The sequence below is a fragment of the Bombus fervidus genome, chromosome 5 (assembly GCF_041682495.2).
Source record: "Bombus fervidus isolate BK054 chromosome 5, iyBomFerv1, whole genome shotgun sequence".
NCBI classification, from domain to species: domain Eukaryota; kingdom Metazoa; phylum Arthropoda; class Insecta; order Hymenoptera; family Apidae; genus Bombus; species Bombus fervidus.
Window position 1 is genome coordinate 12,239,753 of NC_091521.1, and position 17,064 is coordinate 12,256,816.

The 17,064-nt window shown below is 35.5% G+C and overlaps 1 protein-coding gene across 2 annotated transcripts in view; it reads left to right on the forward strand.

Annotated features, from left to right (window-relative positions):
* Positions 1–14,394: 14,394 nt before the first annotated feature.
* Positions 14,395–17,064, forward strand: part of LOC139987095 (uncharacterized) — a 49,843-nt gene continuing 47,173 nt past the window's right edge. For both annotated transcript variants that reach the window (XM_072002974.1, XM_072002975.1), the window contains exon 1: positions 14,395–14,736. The gene's annotated coding sequence lies outside the window, so the exon portion shown is untranslated. The remainder of the gene's footprint in view (positions 14,737–17,064) is intronic.

Consider the following 17,064-nt stretch of genomic DNA (forward strand, 5'->3'; position numbering starts at 1 on the left):
AAAGTAGATATAAAATAGACAAAAGTTGTAGGAAAATCAAAGAAACCAGAATAAAAAAAAAAGAAGAAGAAGAAAACGTAAAAAATATATCATGCAAAAAATGAACGAGCGTTTATTTACATATTTGACAAAAGATCGATTAAATTTGCAGAAATCGAAATTTGCAAAAATTTCGAATTAGTAACTTTAGTAGCTCTAGCTATACTTAACCTAATCAGATCGCGTCAAACTAAATCCGGACTCGTACGAACGTCACTGTCCGTTTTACTATCGAAGGCCCATTTCATCGATGCTCTTCTTTCACAAGTGTGCGCGCTTGCCTTCTAAGTGGACCAAAGAAATCGTTTATTGGCCTCAAAAGTGGGTTACCGGCACGGGGCTTCGCAAAGTGCACGATTAATTAACCATAAAAAAACAAACGCATTACGATTTCCATGCTTACTAAGCATCTTCTACTTACTGATAAACTTCACAAATATCAAGCTATTTGTTGATTAAACATCGAATTGTCGAGATATATACTGTAAGTATCTAGAAGTTTCAGTACGAAGTATAACGAACACTTTCTTTTATATACTTTCCATTACGTTCTTCTAATTTTGAAGATATCTTATCTAAAAAAAATAAATACAAAATGTTCCGTTTATTACGACGTTACACAATTGCATTTTTATCCTGTAATTGTAAAATGTTCTATTTTCTCTTTGCGACAATGAAACGATATAATTTTCTTATCTCCCGACCATAGAATAGAAAATTTATAATGCTTTTTTCAATTTTGTACAATTCGTATTGTTTCCACTACAAAATAACTTTACTTTCGATCTCATTATACAGACGTCTACATAATCTCGATCCTTTTTTCGATTTCCAAGTTTGTACTTGACGAACATGGCAGAGATAAGTGCTAACGAATCCATAAGATGATTGCAAAGCCATCGATGGAACGAACGATTTAAAAGTTGCCAATATCTTTACATCGCTCCAACGCAATGTCCTGCGTGGAAAGAAAAAGGAATATTCATCGACAAATATTACACAACCTCCACCGAATCTCACAATAAAAACTCGCATAATCACGAAAATACGCACTTCCCCTTGGCATAATCCCAACTACACGATAACATCTATCGCAACACGCGTTTCCTCTATTTTAAAACTGAGCCACCTTTACGAAACTCCATTTCCCCTTCCGCCAATCCGCGATCGCTCCTCTTCATCTCCGCCGTTTCGTTTCCGGCAATGCGATCGCGATTCCAACGAGACATCGGTTCGAGATGTCGAAAGTGCGCGTTTCCGTGTCGAAACGGGACGACACGGATCGGTTGGCCGTTTCACGCGGCATTTTTCGCGACGTCGAATCCTCGCGAGGTTGAACTTGACTCGAAGCGACTGGCAACTGGGAACAGGGAAAGGAGGAAAGCCGTGGAGCCAATTCGTGGCCAGTGATCGACGATTATCGCGCCGTAAAAAATGTCAGATCCGTCTACGTGCGTGCACGAACGTTGATTTCACTGAATCAAGACATTTTTTCAGTCTCAGTGGCACGTATCACTGGCGAGAGGTTTCGTTTGGAAAGATCGATGACAGGCTGATTCATGATTGACGGTCGAGATTCGAAAGTGTTGCGAACTGGCTGCGGATGTTCATGTATTTACATTATTCGCGTGTTTTACGTATGTTCCATTTACGTAGGAAATTGAACCCATTAACGCGTTGAATAACACGTTGGTCGTTAGTCGCCTTAACCATTTTTATCGCATGTTCTCAATTGATTAAAACGAGATAAAAATTTCTTGGACGAAAAGACTCAGTAGCGTGAACGGCTTGGATAAATAAAGTGCGCGGATGTAGCGTAATATTTTGTAAAAGTTAAATGTTGTAGTAGCATATTTCCATGTGTTGCTGCACCCAAGGAAAGATATATAAAATTTCGAAAGCCAACGTGTTAAACTATATTTCCTCAAACTTTAGTTTATTAAACGTAATTATTGATGTATGTGACGTAATATAATTAGTATTATTCTATTATCGTCTCCATTCCTGAAACGGAAGAAGAAGCTTCTGGGACAAAGTAAGCAAAGGGTCGGTTCAAAATTCTTGTTGATCCTGGAAATCATCATTTGTTGCAAAGAACGAAATCTGATGGATCGTAGTTTCGGTTTTTGCAAAATCATCGTCTCGTGTTTCCTTAGAAATGATCGATCGAACGGTTTCCCTCTTTCCTCGACTTCTCACGCGGAAGAAAGGGGATTTGTTGCGAAAATTGGGACGATCGATCAGAATCACGCAACCGATGTTTTGCACTGCCTTACCAGGTGATTATGGCAGGAAATAATCGACGGCTCGATCGTTGAAGAAACATGTTCGTGCGATAGGCGCGTAAATTCGGCGATGTTCGACGCGAGATCGACGTGAAAGCTGCGTTTCTTTCGGATTATTCTCTTACTTTAAGAGCGGAGAGATTAAGCGCGACTAGATAAACCGATTATTCGCAGGAGAAACGAGCAGCGAATCCTTTGGACTTCGACCTCAATTAACTGGCTTTAGAGTGTGTTGCATTATAATTCTTTGAATGAGTTGCTTTCTTGCGAGTTGCAAAGTTCATATTGAATATTACGACCGACAAGTGTACAGATTGATTCAAAGATCGGTCTATAGGCTGGAGAAGTTTTAATGTTTTTTTTAAATGCATTGCATTTTATACTTGAGGGAAGTCTCGTGTGTCAACGATAAGAGCAAGTAGTTCTTGTAAATTCTTCTTAGCCTAATCATTGGTTATGCGAGACTAAGAGCTTTTTGGAATATGAATAAATTAGTCTTGAAGTAAAAATTATTTTATTTCGGTTCATCCTGTCGTTTATTGTATATTATGCGAACCTTCTGATCATCTTTGACAATGATGATCGCACCGTTTGCGTGCTACATCTGTCAGCAGTCATCAGCATGCAAAAGTAAAGAAATTTTCTCAAAGTTGCATAGTTTAGAAATTTACCTCTTTCGAGAGATAAGTTGGTGTACGTTGTTTTAGAAAAGTATTATAAATATGCGATTAAATAAGAACTTGAGGTTTAAGGAAGTGAGTATAGTCGAAAATTAAGTTTTTCAGTATCGTGCATGCCAGTTTGAAACGTTGTTAAACGTGGCAGTTTAAAAATTTAATAAACAGCAAGATGAAGGAGATTAAAAAATTGCATTTGTGCTTCAAGATTATATTTACATCCTAAAAAGGTACAGTCTTGTATAACTAGCAGACAGTTAAAAAAAAATTCATAAAAATCACTTGCTTTTATAATTGTTGTTACACGAGAACCTCTCCTTGAAACAACTGTGTTTTAGATTTTATTTCATTTATGAAGCATTTTGTTCAACATTTTTTTGTAGTAAAATTCAGTCACCGATGACCTCCGTAGCAATTAACCAGTCCGACGTGTTAATCATAATTTATAAAATGAGATGCTACGTAGTTGCAAACAATACCTCTTCATACCTAATATTACGGAGCTATATCTCTGACAGTATAATTTATTACGCGAAAATGACCGTCTGAATATTACTACCCAACATTTTTTAATAAATAGATTGCGGTTTTTTATGCATTAATGAGCATTTTAAAAGCACATAATGCCAGGTAATACGCAAAAGTATATAAAATATGAGAAGCTTAGTTATTGTAATATTTAGTAGGTTAAGAGAAATTTCTGCTTTGGTTCTATTCCTTTATTTGTTTATATAAAAATATGAACCTGCGTAATAAATATTCGCCATTTATTAATAAAATTTACATGTTCCTTGGGTATAAACAACTTTTCAGAGAGTCATTGAAACTTTGTCAAAAATTACACGAACAAAAAGAATCTCGAAGCCAAGTGTTCTTCTTCATCCTCCACAAACAGTGTTTCCACGATTTCTCTAACGAATAATATTTGTTAATATAGTTTTTTCTCGCAGTAAACCAATCACGAACCCGATAATTCTGGTAACGAGGTCTGTTGAGGTTGACCGATAGAGAAACGGGTGGATAAATTTATAATAGAAAACTATATTGAAATAAGTGCAAATATAAGTACAGGTATGGCGTATGCTGATCTAGATCTTCACTTTTATAGTGTTACAATACAATAGGAAAAAGATAGGGAGCACGTTCATATATTTATAGCAAAGGACATTACCAAAAAGTTAATCTTGGCGTGTAGCTCTGGCTGAAGGCTACAAGAAACAGCAATAGAAATCTACTTATAGCTCTTTTGTTTGTGAACTGTGTAATCCAAAACAAAATTTATATTCGAGGGCACAATAATATGGACCTCTCCTTATTTCGAATTTTTTTCACTAAATTCTATTCTCTTCGTAACAGTGGTCTCCAGGTCACAGATATACAAAAGAAAAAGGTGTAGAGTTTTTCTTGAAGTATTGGGTTGGCAACTAAGTGATTGCGGATTTTATCATTAGGCGGTATTGACAAAATCCGCAATCACTTAATTGCCAATCCAATAATTACTTCAACAAGGTCAATTATCGATCGACGGATAATCTTTCAGGTGTTTGGTGGACAATATCAAAGTTCCAGAGCAAACAGGATATTATAAACGATCATGATAAACGATATACAGTTTGTACAAGATTTTTCAAAGAATGGCAAACTTGAAGAATACTTTACATGCACATATAAATTGCCCCGTGTGACGTACATGATCAAGAAACTAATTTCGTATGCAAAGATGAATTAGGTAGAAAGGTTCTTGCAACGAACTTCGTTCTCGACGATACAAATTTTGAAATTCATCCGCTGTACCTACAAGTTGATTAAGCCTCCATGCGGAAACTTTTAAATTGGAAAGGCTTTTGTTGTTCGTAGCTGACTTTCGGAGATTCCAAAAATTCTTCGCGTCTTTGTCATATTTCTGGAGCAATTATTTTTTGTTTCGTTAGTAGAATATTTTCCAACCCGGTTGCTTTCAGTCTACAGAAAGTCTGAATTCTAATTAAGGGTTGAAGGACTCTTGGCGAAACTTCAGGGTCCAGTCAAATATTTGTATTGCAATACGCGGGTTAGACTAGCTGAATTTTGCATTTAATAAACGTTGCATTCCTTACGAAAGTTTCAGAGTCGAGTAAATAAACGTCTGTATGATAATGTTAAATTATGTGACTAGTAAGTTAGTCTACGTTTCTCTATAGCTTATTTTTTTTATGATAGCTTGTTCAAGATAGTACCACGATTTTATCAAATATTTTTGCTAAGTTGAGTGTAAAAACACGCTGTATGCAATTTATTACGTGGACGTCAAACTCGAGAAATTTTACGAAAATTACCTCGTTAAAGAAATCATCCTATTTTATATCTATAGTTTATCCACAATAGCATTTTATCAAATACTCGACGATAGTAATAAAATGTAAGTAAAATGTGTTTGTTGTAAATAAAGAGAAGCGTTTTGCACTTGAGGAAGTGAAACACGATGTAAGGTTCAACTTTAAGGTTTGTTCTTGTCTCTAATCTGAAACTAACAGTGATACTCTGAAACTAAACAGAATATATTGTACAATATACATAATGCATTTCCTCCTGTATAATATTCTTGCATCAGAAAATCATTAAAATTATAAAACATCTGATAGTCAGTCGTTTGCAATTGGCAGCGAAAGCTTCCGGCCACAGTTGAAATTCCAGTTTAATTTAAATTATACGCTAATTAATTTTCGCAAAAATCTTACCAACATACTTATATAATATTTACTTTCAAAAACCTGTTATATCAACAACATAGAATTTTTATACCGTAACCGGCAGCTCCTGATAGTTATAGTACATTCCTCAAATCTATTTTCAAATTTAATTATTTATGAGAATAATAATTAATTTTGATTATATCACAATATAAATAAGGCAGTGGCCTTTAGTTTCTATACAAACTACGACAATAGTTCATCGAGCCAACAACAAGTAGTATATCGTCGATATTATTCTACTTTTCCTTGCCAATGGATACAATTTCCAACATATTTTCACTAACAAAGACGACGATCTAATTCTGCATAAAAATTTGTTGTAAGAAATGACAAATATAAATATAACAAATTAGAAACAAATTATAAATATAGATATTAAGAAATATAAAAAGGGCAATATATATATATATATATATATTTTTACCATTTTCCTGTCTGTCAGGAATGCGAACGATCTCGCGACACAATGTACGCAACTACCATTTCCATTCTTTCCAACAAGAGAATTTGCAAAATCTGTGCCTAAGTAGCAACTAAGCTGCTGTTAAAAGGGATTCAAATATAGTATACAAATAAGCAAGAAATCGCACACGATATCAAACACCTGCTCTCGCTTCGAATCTCTAAAAGCGTTAAACGTCGAAAGTGCATGTTCGAGTGATAAATGATGAAAGTGTCAAAACGAGCAGAAATGCGTTTTTTGTTTCTATTAGAAATTTTCACTTCCGACATTTAAAGTACATCGTTCGCCGTTACAACTTCTCGATTATAAGCTAGTCTCGTTTCTTAAAATAAGAAAAGAACGATAGATAGAAGAACAAAGTGTGGGAAGGAATAAACGAGATATTCATCAGCAGCGTATAAACGGAGTAGTCATTCAACTGTTTAGAAGCGTGGACGACTTTAGCGAAACGCGTGGTGAACTACTTCTTCGCTACGCGGCCGTACATTCGCATTCCAAACTTTCTTAAGCAATTATGTCATAACTCGTGCCCCCCTTTTTCCCATCTCCCATATGCCGCTCGTCTACGACATCCTCCACTTCCTCTTTCTTCAGCGTTGCGTTCGTCCTTCTCGCTCTACACGCAGCAAAACTTACCGCGAATCTCGTAAGTTCGCGGCCACAGTCCTCGATGCACACGATCGATTCACGAAACCAATTCGCGGTATACTCTGTGCTCTGGCTGTTACCGTATACCGGGTGTTTTTTGTAGGCTTGGCTTAATTCGGCCAAATTTCGATGTAAAATTCCATTCAGTTGAAATAAAATTATAAACGTGACGAATTTAAGAGTAAGGTTTTTACCAATAAATACATTAAAACGTTGAAAATAATCTCTGCTTGTCACGTGCGAGTGTTGTGTGTGACTCGCCTGAATAAGATCGCTGGCATTCTATCTATTGTCAATCGACATTTCTAAGTTGATCGTGTTCACCGTGTATAGAAGCATTCTATCGTTTATACGTAACGTTCAGAACATGCTTCAACCTGCATAGTTTACGGTGTTCACCTTGTAGATTTTAGGTAGTTGCTGTCTATTGACGATGTCTTGGATTGCAAGTTGCAACGAACTAAACTCTGCGTGTAAATGAGGGAACGGGTTAGTAGAATAGACACGAGGCGACCGAAAGAAGACGATCAACTTGGATTTGTCGATCGATGTGATTTCAACAATAGTACGCTGTCTGTTTTATTGAGCAAAGCCACGCCTCGCAAGAGTCACAGGTACGACAAGCAGAGATTGTTTTATTCGAAAATCCACTACAAGGTAGAAAAGTAGATGTTTAAATTCAAACAATTTTTAAACAAGGCTTTATACGTGGACGTACTGGAAAGTTGAAAATAATCTCTGCTTTTTTGTATTATATTAATTAAACTCGATCTTATCTGATACGCGATGCTCTTTGATCGTCGCTTTGCTATTTTAATAAGTTTCTAATATTCTACGGAATTTATTATCGCATTTGTGCTATGAAAATATTAGTTTTTAAGATAAAATATGAAATTTGATAGAACAAAGTGTTAGGTTGTCGGAAAAGTGTCTTTCTTTTACAGACACGTCTTTTACAACAACGTATCTTTATACAAACATGAAACCTAATCTGTCGAACGTTGTGAGCTTTATTTTGGTAGAACAAACTGGATCGTACGTAATTTGATAAAATAATATAAAACGGAAAATGTTGTGCATCCATTATTTCCTTATAAAACGAAAGAAACTTTTCGAACGACCTAATACGTCACCTCGTCACTACCCTGAAAATGATCACGCAGACGCGTACACGCACAAAACACAATCACACGCGAGAAAAGACTCGTAACGAATAAAAGTAAGTGTTAATTTGAGCTAATTCAAATTGCTGTCATTTAAGGTGAGTCTGAGTGGAAAATTTGAAGAAAATCGGGTGAGCGAGTGTGCGATAGAAATTGCTCGCAATACTTGACGGCTTCAAGACCTTGTAAAAATATTACGCGAGGGGAAAATAAATGTTCTTGCAACAAAATAGGTTATTTATTTATTGTCTAATAACGCGATGCATTGGCAAAATTCGCTCGCGGACTGTGACACGAACTGAACTGTTCGTTGTTCGCTTACGAATTACAGATCGTTGAACTTTTCACTATTTTCAATATTCTTTCGAGAAACTTCTGTTTGTTGGAAAATTATTTACGTGAACCACATTTTTAGTGAAATATAATTCTCTTTTTTAGAGAAATAGAGCGACTTTCACTTAATTTTTAAGAACAAGTAATCGGTAAGCAAATAAGGACAAAGAACTTTTTACTTAATCTGTGTAGTCAATTGAGAAGAAAATCCGTAACGCGGTGCTCTGATTCATTGAATAACTGTTTCTACATACCGGGTGTTACAGAAACTTGATTTAAGAGAAAATATAAAACAATTGGTTTCTCTAAAATGTATCGATGAAAAGAATGTTTCAAAAAATTGTTATTACCTTGTTATTAACACGATTCATCACACGATATGTTTCGCAAGTGCCGTATATTTTGTAGTGGGTTTAACAAACTCACCAATCAATGAAATTGTAATTAACAGAATGCATTTTTACTTTCTACTTTCAGCAAACAAATTTTCATATACTTTTCCTAATTTCTTCCCAAATAATCTAAAAGAAGAAACTATATCTTTTTCTGGTTTCTTTTGTATGGAAATAATTTAAAACACTCTAATTTTCAATTATTCACAGAAGATCAGTGATATACATATAATCTGTACGTTTTATCAAACACATACTTTTTCTTTCCGAAGAAATCGAATTGCATAAGTGGGTGAAATTTGATTCCATTGGACACTAAAAATGTCAAATATCAAAGCAGATATTCTATCACTTATCGAAGCAGACGGTTAAATATCTAGAACGCGCATAATTAATTTTCATCGAATCGTTTGATATTCGAGGTAGCACGCAGAATATCACAGAACGAAATGGAATAGCGTGCAACGGATAGTGAATCTCACTGAATGCAAGTATGTGGGACGATTTTTATTGACGTGTGCAATGCTCGATCAAGAAAGTATTCGGCGATTATGTGTGCTAAGTTTTACTCCTCCAGATGGAAAGTATACTTGGCACAGATTTAATTTCGACGTGGATATCGAACGCGTAACTTGGACTGCCGAATACGATTAGCTTTTGTTCCAATTGAATATTTTATCGAACTTATAGCAGAAATTAAATATTTTACAGATCATTTTCAAAATACATATACAAGTTTCTGCTAACATCGAAGAGAAGCTTAACAAAAATTTGTTCTGTTGCACATTTTTATCCATTGCATGGATAAAATAATATATCGCATGTTTTATATGTAAAAAGTACATATACCGTACTTTTCTTTCGCATCATTTTTTTACGTAGTTACTGACGTTTACAAATTTTTATTCCAAATTTATTCACACTGCGATTAACATATTGCGATCAAGCGTACAAATGAAAATGAAGTACTTCAAAATGAGGAAGGTGAAATTAAACTTTTGCAGACCACTTACTAAATTAGCTAATTTAATTCAACTCTTGTAAGTTACCTACTAAATTAGGTAACTTAACCTAAAGTCTGATAACTTACATAAGTTAACCTGAACTCTCGTTGTACGAATTGAAGGTTATTCCAATATTGCGACAAGTTGAAATATTATAATTAAACGAAATCTGTACTATTCTCGCAAATTGCGTAATAATTAATCAAATATTCACTGTGTATATTCGTATTATCGTATATATTAGGTTGTCCGAAATGTCTTATAAGGAAATAATAGACGCACGATGTTTTTCGTTTTATATTAGTTTATCGAATTATGCACGAGTATAATAATAGAAATAGAACGAAATAGATCGCACCTAATTCAATAAAATAATATAAAACAGAAATTGTTGTTCATCTATTATCACCTTATGGAACGAAAGAAACTTTACGGACAACCTAATATATTATTTTTAACTATTTCTCTACGAAACCTCGGTACAAAAAATATTTCAAAGAATTTCTAATTATTGTTCTTAACATTTCCTCTGTTCGCTATATTATACGACGTATTCCAACATATAACGTGAAACGCTAGCGGATTTATTTATGAGAAGTTAAAATTCCGACCTTCATACTCCAACAAAAAGATATTTCAGAGGCGAAGCTACATGATTACTACCTCACCGTATCACATGTTTATCCAGCGTGCAACTTTCGTTTTTCCACCGAACGAGTACATCGTTGGCCACAACAATTTCATCGTAATTAAGTGCGGAATAATAGATCTTCCTAACGAAGAAAATTTCATCCTTATCTGCATATATCAATATCAATCGTATCAATCTATAAAAGATCTATAAGAGATTTATCGGTGCTGCGTGAATCGAACAATGCGGATAATATACATAATCGAGGTATAATTAAAAAGCTATAATTAAAACGTATAACGTTCCTTAATGACTCTTTTTAATAAGTAGGTCGATTGTTATCCGTGCGCAAAAAGGCGGATTGAGCAACGAAGGAAAAGAAGAGACAAAAAAAAGGGAACATGGGAGAGATACGCCAGAGAGAAAAATTACGTTAATTATGTGTACTCGAAGAGTCCATTGCTGGCAAATTAATTAAGTAATTTTTGTTTAACACTTTGGTTGCTTTTTATCTAACGTAGATCACCGGTAATTCACGTACAAATATCAAAGACAGCACTCTAACAATGAGGCTTTTTCTCCCATAAAGAAAATTAGACTACGTTTACCTTTCTAAGAAATTAACTTGTCTTCGTTAAGCTTTCGTTCGAAGACTGTAAAAAGGATTGAATTATCTTTACATCTTTGAGGAAGATCGATAACAATTTGCATTTGCCAATATCCTCGGTGATCGTTCGTTATCGTTTCATATAAAATATCGTACGTGATCAAAAACAAATACAATGAATTCACAGCTTTTAGGACTAAACGTATCATTCGCTATATTCACATTTGCAAAGATTACAAGCAATTTAATTCAACCACATTGACAATGTCCATGCTCAAATTCTATTTTAAGAACGTAAATTTCCAATTGCAGACCTAAGGAAATAATATCGTATCGAAAAATCGTATCGTATTCACGTTGCAAACACTTCAAAGAACGCTTAATTAAAGCAGATTCACCACGTTCGTGTCCGAAGTATTCAATCCAACAGATTCGAAAGATTAATGCCCTCTTCCGTTTCTAACACAATTATTGAAAAAAGATTGTATCATACTTATCTACTAACTAATCCAACTAAAGTTAATTTCCATTTATTAATTTCCTTCGTGATCATTCACAACCGTTACGCATGGTCAGATTCAATGCACGATGGTATTTTCGTAATAGGAGCCGTAATAGTCGACCGCTCTTTCCTGTCCAACTGCTAATTATGTCAGCCCGTTTGCTGCCTCTCGGCATCCAGTAAAACAGGAAGAGAGGTTGCGATCGAAAGATGGCAAAAACGCGAACCAGTTCGATCGGAAATTCGTTTCTTTCGTGACTGTCGAACGGAACACGTCGCTGGGAACAAGAAATGCCAGCGAGGAATTATTTTCCATGGGCGAGTATCAATTAAAGAATGCAAAGTGATTTAAACGATGCATTTAATTCATTAGGACGGGAATTTGTACCGCGCGTCTTTTTATGGCAACGTTAACTCGTTAACTGGGTCACCTTTTAGCAAGAAACTTCTTTTGTCGCGAAATGAAAAATTAGTTAACGCGGATATATTTAAAATTTCGTCGCTTTGAGTAGCTTCAACCGGGAGCATTGTACAACGTTCGTTTGTAATTTCTCCGCACGTGGAATTAGAAACGAACGAGATGAATTAAGAAACGCGTTTTAGCCGCTGTCGGTCACTTTTAATTCTCGCGAAACGAAGTACCATACAATTTTATGCGCAGTTCCTTTAATTGTAGAAATTAATGAATATGTAATGGTAGGAGTGAGGTAGAAAACGAATAAATATGAATCGGTGTTATGTGGTTGAGTATTATAACTTAATTACACTGTTACTAATAATTACTAGACTGCGAATGATTATCACAAATTTATGACAAATTGAAATGCGCAGGAACGTAAAGGATATGCATAAAATGAAAAGGTATAGAGAATGTGTGAGGTAAGTTACTATAATCGTTATTATTGTGTGTATGTAATTATAATTAGAGACTGGATTAAGGGCGTTTCATAATAATTAATCCCTCCGTTGTTGGAGCTTCATTATTTGACGTTACGAAGCATCAGGATATTCCGTCAACTGTTGGGTTGGCAACTAAGTGACTGCAGATTTTGTCATTACCACCTAATGATAAAATCCGCAACCACTTAGTTGCCAAACCAATATTTCATTAATGTAGAAGCTGAATAAAGTAAGACGTTTCGTGTCAGTGTTAGGATAATTTAAGAACAATTCGTATGAAGAAATGATTAATTTTTATAGAATTCAACATTGATGATCAATTCACTATTTGCTACAGAATTCAACATTTACAATTAATTGAATGAGAATGTTTAGTGTTTATAGAATTCAAGAGAGGCAATTAACTGAGTAATTGACTAAAAATGATGAATTTGTAGGAAATCCAAGGCTGATATTTTTTTCTCTTAACTTTCACAAAATGATAATTCAAGAGATATATTACAATAGAAAGTGCTGTAAAAACACGATTATTAACAGTAAATTATTTATAGTAAACAGAGTAAGAAATATATAATAATATATAGAATAAACCTAATCGTCTAATAACTACTTTTCTGTTATATGAAATGCACAAGAGACGAAATGTATTTTGACGAAATAAGGCACTGGTTTGACATCATGAAAATGTTGAAATGTGTAACAAAGTAAACGAAAAGTGGAACTACGTATATACGTGTTACAGCTCTAGTCTTATCTCAAGGGCAGTAAAATTCAATACAGAGAGCAAAGTGTTAGAACAAGATCACCACCTTCACCCTTGGGTGTCGGGAGACGTCTGTGATACGTGATTGTACACTTTGGCATAGGAAACTCATGACACGCTGGAGACGTTATTTAACGCCAAGAGCTGAGGTAACTTTCTTTATCAATAAAACCTATTTCAACTTTAAAATTACGCGAATTATTCTATTTCGACCGTGATGTATTATTATATGGAGGCTTGGATGAAATTAAACGTGGAATTTTATTAACAATAATTTAAATGAAATTAAAATGTAACTATAAGATAGTAATAATTAGAATCAAAGAAATATAAAGATAGTAATCTTTTTCGACTATGACGTATACATGAAAATGCATTATATTCATATTATATTATATCGGGTATTATTTACATAAATTATATTTTTGTGAATAATACGAAGCCGAGTAGAAGACAAAAATGTTGATTATTTAGTGCTGTCTAGTCCGCAATTAGCCATGTTCAAGTATACTTCAAATTTTGAAACTCTACTTTCTCATAAACTAAGCTTTAAATGAGCAAATTTTATTCCATATCTTGTTCCTATTTTTCATAAGGAACCACCTGGTGCTCGCCCTATATATTCGATGTTAGATAATTCTAGTTATCCCCTACCGACAAAAGGAATTTTTTTTATTAATTCCTTACGAGATTTAAACAATTTACACGTGCAAGTAGCATACGTTGTTGTTTGTACATGGCTGTGAGAATTTGACAATATTTCAGCCGCTGGATCACATGGTATACCGAGAAAAGAACGTTTAAAGAAATAGATCTCTATCGCTGAGTGTTTGTCCGAGGACTTAGTGGAGTAAAAAAAGAGAAGAATGAAAACAAATTGTGAGTCCATCGCCATAATGATAAGCACGTCAGCAATGAATGCCTCAACAGACAACCGCTGACAGACCACTGCACAAGAACGGAAGCCCTCGGCGGCGTCTTATCGACGCAAGAAGCGTACCTGACCCTCGTCACGCCGATGCCACGCGACAAATCGACGAAACGGTCCCTCCAGCCTCGAAACACAACAATCATCCAACTTTCCATGACAGCTGGAAAGCCCGTGCCGGCGATTCGAAGCGGCACGAGGTCTCCGTTTTCGTGGCAAGTAATAGTGAAGTCGATTCACGGAATAAGAAGGGTCAGCCGAAGCCTACTTTCTTCCTCTTTCTCGTCCCGAAGAGGGGAACGTCGAACGTTCAGCAGAGGCTGGCCCGTCGTAAGTCAGTTCGCGCCAGTCTGACGGACCCTCTCGACGAATCCCGATGGGCCTTCGTCGATCCTTCAACACGAGTCGCGTTTCCACGAAAATTTCACGCTCAATTTGACAAGTTCGAACAAATATCGAAGCCCTGATCGACCAATGTTTTAAGTTTTCTTCAGTTTCTTTCAAGTTCTCTTTCATTTTCATCGGTTTTCCGCTCTTTCTTCTTTGGATATTAAACACGGTGAAAAATTGTCGCGAATTTTTCTTGCTGAAACCGAGGCCCTTGTGTGTTGACAAGAGGAAAGTCTGACCAGTTCGCCGGAAGTGGACCTCGAGTAAGCTTCCAACGGAGTAAGTATCTTTTGCGTCGAGCGTTTCATCGAATTCAGGATAAGATTTCGTGTATGGAGGATTAATTGTACAGGGATGTGAAACTCTATTTCTGGGGAAGTTTCGGCCAATTAATCTGATCGGAAACGTTAAGGTGAAAATTTTGGGTTTAGGGATGGGAGTGGAGGAAGTTTGAGATCGATGATTCGAGGTACGCGGTTGATTTGGATTTTACAATTGGTTGGTCCAGTCTTTGGTAATTAATTCGTTGGTGAAGTTGACGAAGTTTTAATTGTATTATTAAAATCAAATTTCGAAGTGTTTAAAGAGGATGTCTTCAAATAATTCGAACGAATATGAGGTAAGGTGTAGTTTGAAACGGTATTTTAATTTGCAAACATTTACTTTGCTTGTTATATTCCAATACACAGTTTTACAAAACACAAATAGATAAATAAAAATTAGTTTCGTATCCTTTTCTTTCACATTTTCAACTTCATAGAATTAAAACGTGGAATATTATCGTCTTTATTTATCTGTTGATTTTGTTTCTTCTAATGACTTTTACGTAATTAGGGGCACGAATCGCGTAAAGCAAATCCTTGCTTGCTGGAATATCAAATTCACGAACGAATCACCAGTCCAATAAACTCTGAACTACCTGTGACGCGTGAGCTAAATACTGAATGAACCAAATTGAAACATCATACCCGCTGTTAAATATCGCATGGCGCTCGTAAATATCGCCAAGTTCTTCCATATTCCAATATCCGCGTCGGTGTGATAATTTGCGCGTCCAAGTGGCTGGGAAATTTCTGGCGGAAAATTCAATTAAACGAGGAATTTTAGATTTTGCCGGAGTAAACAGAGTGTCCACGAATGGATGAAATTTCCATTTCTTTATTCAGCCTCTCGGTTATCGCTGGATTAATAATATTCTTGACTTTTTTAATTAATTATTTACAATCTCATCGGTCACTATAGCAAATTATTGGTAACTCAGTTGAATGACGAGTTGAGTTTTATAATTAAATTATATATTGTTAATAGCATTGTACGTTCACCAACAGGCTTCTACTCGTTATTATTGTATTTTACGAACATAACGAACACAATTTGGAGATTTTATATATTTCTGCGTATTCTATGCACTGTGCTCATTTTTTGAGAAATTTCCCATAAATGTGTAAAAGTCTGCAATGTATGTTTATGCTGATTATAGCTTCTGACAATTATAATTCGGTATTGCTTTAACAATTTATTGGCATAAATCAGCTCCGACTAAAACGTGCCTCTTAATTTTATAAACCACAAAAAACGAACCGTAGAAATTTAGAAATTTTCTACAAGTAGAAGAAGAAAACTATTTCAATTCGCGCATTAAAACCATCAACGATCTATTATATTATAATGCAATCGAATAATTCTCACATTCCTGTCGTCACCGCGAGTTTCATTCGAACCAATCGATTAACTCCACCGTCTCTGTTACGTTCTCCGAGCTGGGTAAAAGAAATTGAAAGTCTCGTTTTGCCAATCAATTTCGTCCATTACGAAAGCTAATACCAACGACGACAGAAAGAACGTAAAATCGTTGGTTCTGCTCGTAAAATCACGGCAATCTCATTTATATCGGCTGGTAATAAGCCTGCCGAAGGAGCAATCGTGTTCCATCAATTCGTCGTGCTGGCGAGAATGTTGAAACACTTTCAGAACGGACCAACGTCCGCGGAAACCGGAGAATATTCACGTTTCTAGCGCTCTAGCCTCGAGATCTAACACACTTCCACGGTGTTTTCTCTTCGACGCGATTAAGAAAAATAGCTCAACGTCGTGGAACTGGATCGACGCGCGATTCCTTCGCTTCTCGATTCTCGATATTGGAATTTACACTCTTCTTCTTTTTTTTTTCTTTTCTCTCTTTTTACGTTCCCTCGTGGGACGACCTTTCGTCTTCGTTTCCACAGTATTCGAAGCGTATTTCTCCTTTTTTAAATGAGAAAATAATGGTCGGTGGAGAACAGCGATCGGTTATTTTTAAATGAAAAATGCTTGTTTAAAGATTTTTCAGTGCATCGACACTGGTATAGTGACACTAATGACGCGGAAATTATCTCTTATTGTTGTTGTCGATAAAGAATGACAAATGGTAGAGAGATATTGTATGAACAAATGTATGAACATTCACGATCTTTTTCTTCCGAGAACAAATCTTTTGGTTTAAAGGAATTTCACTGTAGAAATGTGATAGGATTGTTTGCGAATCGTAGCGTAAAAATTGTTCTAGTGCGAAGGATTAATGTACGAGGACGTGATAATTCATCGAAGGTCCTTTTTCGAGAAATTGTA